This window comes from Pongo abelii, chromosome 11, assembly GCF_028885655.2.
Source record: "Pongo abelii isolate AG06213 chromosome 11, NHGRI_mPonAbe1-v2.0_pri, whole genome shotgun sequence".
NCBI lineage: Eukaryota > Metazoa > Chordata > Mammalia > Primates > Hominidae > Pongo > Pongo abelii.
Window position 1 is genome coordinate 77,622,592 of NC_071996.2, and position 4,850 is coordinate 77,627,441.

The 4,850-nt window shown below is 41.1% G+C and overlaps 1 non-coding gene across 1 annotated transcript; it reads left to right on the forward strand.

Moving 5' to 3' along the window:
* Positions 1-908: 908 nt before the first annotated feature.
* Positions 909-1,017, forward strand: LOC112132423 (U6 spliceosomal RNA). The gene has a single exon (XR_002914196.2). It is a non-coding gene; the product is annotated as a U6 spliceosomal RNA (small nuclear RNA).
* The last annotated feature ends 3,833 nt before the right edge of the window (positions 1,018-4,850 follow it).

Sequence of the window (4,850 nt, forward strand, 5' to 3'; positions counted from 1 at the left end):
ATCAGGCTGTGCGCAGTGGCTCATGCCCATAATCCCAGCATTTTGAGAGGCCGAGGTGCAAAGATCACCTGAGGTCAGGAGTTCAAGACCAGCCTGGCCAACATGGTGAAACCCTGTCTCTAAAAATACAAAAATTAGCTAGGTGTGGTGGCGGGCACCTATAATCTCAGCTACTCGGGAGGCTGAGGCAGGAGAATCGCTTGAACCTGGGAGAAGGAGGTTGCAGTGAGCTGAGATCATGCCATTGCACTCCAGCCTGGGTGACAGAGCGAGACTCCATCTCAAAAAAAAAAAAAAAGAGTAAATATCTTGCAATATAGAAAATCTTCATTAAATACACCTTGTTTAACTAAATAGAGGCAGCAAGAGGGTTAGTTGCTCTGGATTATTTTGTTTGTTTGTTTTAGGGTTTGTTTTTTCTGATTATAAGAGCAATATATGATCATGGTAGGAAAATCTGGAAAATTATGAAGCTTTCTATGTTCACAGAATGAGTATAAAACAAAAAAGTACATATTTTAGGTGGCTAGTTTTACATTTATTAAATGTATTACTGAAAATAAAATGCTTTAAATGCCCTAACAATAAGTGCTGGCTGGTTAATCTCCCTCTGAGGATCTCAGAGCAATTTACCAATACCTCTGCTCTGACTGCAAAAAGGGTATGATGAGTCTTCCGGACTTTAAATGCATATTGATCTTTTCAAGCTCTTCAAGTACTCAGCACTGATTAATTCATTGGAAAGCAGTCTCAAAAGGGCATTGTTCTGACGCAATCTATGCTTATAAATTTGTGGACTCCTTTGCTGGCAAACAAGACCCACTCAGAAAATTCTGGGTCAGAAAATAGAAGGGTAGCATTTAAAGATCCTCAGTTAAGTATACGGCCAATTCATTTTTACTAAAATTGTGTTGTCTTGGGCAGCACATATACTAACAAATTGGAACAATACAAAGAAGATTAGCATGGTGCCTGTGGAAGGATGACACACAAATTCATGACACATTGCATATTTTAAAAAGAAAAATTAATAAATAAAATTATTTTGCTAATGGGGTTTCCTTCTTTGCATGACTATGAATTGGAGACAGTTTAGCGCTTCCTAGCAATCCTGAGCCCTGGGATTCCCTAAGTGTGGTCTCTGAACGAGCAGCATTAATATTACCTGGTAATAGCAATCTGTGTTTTAATAAGCCCTCTAGGTGATCCAGAAGTACATGAAAGTTTGAGAATCACTGTCTTAGGTGTTTTCCCCCTGAATGTAGAAATTAGCTCTAATTGACTCACGCTCTCAAACTTCATTTACGATCTGGGTGATGGTTATATGGGGACACATGTCCATAAAAATTCTCTGAGCTTTACACTTAAGATACATACATTTTACTGAATTTAATTAAACCTAATGAAAAAAACAACACTGCTAAATTATATTTCTAAGAAAGTTGGTTGGGTTCAGCTTGTCTCTTGAATAAAGGTGGTGAGATCCAGGGGCTTTGCCCATAGCATCACTGCCATGATGAGAGATTCCATGGTACTGACAGCCAAGGATATCTGTGTGTAGCAACCCCAAAGACATTTATTGACATTGTTTAGCAGTAAGCCAATCTCCAAGCGATAACCTCAACTTGTTTGACATCATCCTGGGTACATCTCTGAGTGGTGGGGCACAGCCACAGGAAACCCTAACATGAAACCAAAAGGGGCAGGTAGAAAAAAGTGCTGGACCTTTAAACTGGAGAAGGAAAGCATGAGAAACCTAGGAAGCAGTGATTAAATGCAGCCAATCAGGTGATACGTACAAGTGTTGGGCAAGAGAGAAGCTGTGGTCAAGGCCATGAGAGACACAGCAAGGACAGCAGAGCTGCCCAGGCAGCCTCTCTGCTGACATAGTCCATAGAAGAGGGTTGTGGGAAAGAGGGAGGAAGGACGACACATGGGCCAAGAAGGGCTTCACAGGGCCACAGCTTTAGCAGGTGTCTGTCTGCTGTCTTGGCCCTAAGGATGAGGTGGAGACCCCTAAGAGCCCTGGTGTCAATTGTGCATCCAGTCTCAGAATCACAGAAATTCTGTTCCTCAGTGCTGAAGTGTTTTGTGTGTCCCTAAATGAAAAGCACTCCCGGAGCTGCCAGATCCCCATCCCGATCCATGAAGAACTGTCTTCTTGATTAATCACCCCCTCTTTCACTGTCATGCAGGGAACTCATATTAGGCTTGTATCTGGGCCCATTTTTGCTCATTGCCACACTGCTGGGAAATGGGGGCCATCCACAGTGAACTGCAGTGAAAGAAAAGTTGAAGAAAAACTGCACCAGCAGGTGGACCCAGAGTCCTAACTATACTATGCCCATGTGCACAGCTGCCTGGCTGCTCCTCCCAGCCAGCTCCTGAGTCCTCAGAGTTGCTTCTGCTTTTCCTAGGCTCCTTATGTGAAATGTGACTTTTTTTTTCATGGAAGTACCCCCCATAAGGTATTTCCCAGTCCTGCCCTGCTCAGTTGAAATGTAAATAAATTTGAAATTGTTCCTATCTAAATCAGTGAAGTGTCCCTAAATTTCCTAGACCATTTCAACCTGAAAAGCAGTTCTAGGCATTTTGGGTTTTAGCTTCTGATGCTTCAATTTCATATTTTACTATGGTGGATGTTTGTTAGTTCCCTTGGCTACTGAGCATCCAAACTTAATTTCTATGTTAGGTGAGTCTTCTATTGCATAAATCTTGGTGAGAAAAGGCCTCCCTCTCACTACAGAATTTCAAGGGGAGGGTACCCATTTCTCCATCCCTGAGGAGTTAGCATGAGGAGCTTGGGGGCTGAGCTCAGCCAATCAGATGCTGCCACTTGCAGCTTTAACTCCTGAGCAATAATGCAAAGATCAAGGCATCATTAAGAAATTATTCACTGGCCCGGCGTGGTGGGTCACGCCTGTAATCCCAGCACTTTGGGAGCCTGAGGTGGGTGGATCACAAGGTCAGGAGTTCAAAACCAGCCTGGCCAAGATGGTGAAACCCCATCTCTACTAAAAATGCAAAAATTAGCCGGGCATGGTGGCGGGTGCCTGTAATCCCAGCTACTTGGGAGGCTGAGGCAGAGAATTCCTTGAACCCAGGAGGTGGAGGTTGCAGTGAGCCGAGACCGCACCACTGTACTCCAGCCTGGGTGACAGAGCAAGACTCCATCTCAAAGGAAAAAAAAAAAGAAGGAAAAGAAAAGAAATTATCCACAGGGCTAACAGTGCAGAGTCTAGTGGGTAGTGGGTAGGGCCAGTGTCCACGGGCAGGTGAACTAGTGGCAGCTTCCTAGCTGCAAACTCTTTGGATTACAGCTCTTGGAACGTCCTAAAAATTCCTGCATGGCATGTCTTCTTAGTTCTTTGTCCCAAATTCTAGCTTTTCTTCTCAACTGTAGGCTAAATCAGACTCTAAGCCCACGTTTCTCTGTTTTTGGTCTCTGTCTGAGATACACAAAAGCAGGCATGGCAGCTGGATCAGAAGCACTTGAATTAGATGGCAATAAGTGTCCTTTTCTTTTCAGTAATGCTTTTACTGTCAATCATTAGAATAGTTCAGATTAGTTTGTGTTTTAGTGTTAAGCCATTAATTTATTATTTTTAAAATTTATACTTTAATTTTAGATTCAGGGGTACATGTGCAGATTTGTTACAAGGGTATATTGCATAATGCTGAGGTTTTGGCTTCTACTGATACCATCACCCAGATTGTGAACATAAGTATCCAATAGGAAGTTTTTTCAGACCTTGTCCCCGTCCGTCCCTGCCTCTTCCTGGAGTCCCCAGTGTTTATTATTCCCATCTGTGTGTCCATGTCTACCCAAGGTTTAGCTCCCACTTATCAGTGAGAACATGCAATATTTGGCTTTCTGTTTCTGCATTAATTTGCTTAGGTTAATATCCTCCAGCTGCATCCAAGTGACTGCAAAAGATATAATTTTGTTCCTTTTATGGCTGCATAGTATTCCATAATGTATATGTACCACATTTTCTTTATGCAATCCACCATTGATAGGCAGCTGGGTTGATTCCATGTCTTTGCTATGGTGAATAGTGCTGTAATGTCCTTTTAGTAGAATGATTTACTGTCCTTTGTGTATATATCCAATCATGGGATTGCTGGGTTGAATTGTAGTTACATTTTCAGTTCTTTGCAAAATCTCCAAACTGCTTGCAGTAGTGGCTGAGCTAATTTACATTCCTACCAACAGTGTATAAGCATCCCCTTTTCTCTTTATCCTTGCCATCTGGTTTTTTTTTTTTTAACTTTTTAATAGTAGCCATTCTGACCAGTGTGAGAGGGTATCTCATTATGATTTTGATTTGCATTTCTCCGATGACTAGCGATGTTGAGCATTTTTTCATGTGTTTCTTGGCCCCTTGTATATCTTCTTTTCAGAAGTGTTTGTTCATGTCCCTTGCTCACTTTTTAAAGCAGTTACTTGTTTTACTCTTGTTGCATTAAATTCCTTATAAAATCTGGATATTAGCCCTTTGTTGGATGCATAGTTTGCAAATATTTTATCTCCCATTCTGTAGGTTGTCTGTTTACTCTATTAGTAGTTTCTTTTGCTGTGCGGAAGCTCTTAAATTTAATTAAGTCCCACTTGTCAATTTTTGCTTTTGTTGCAATTGCTTTTGAGGACTTAGTTATAAATTGTTTGTCTAGGCCGATGTCTAGGAGGGTATTTCCTAGGTTTTCTTCTAGGATTTTTATAGTTTGAGGTCTTAACATTTAACTCTTTAATCCATCTTTTTCTAAAACAAAATTATTATTTTTAATTTTTGTGGGTACATAGTAGATATTAATACTTATGGGTTATATAAAGTATTTCGATACAGGCA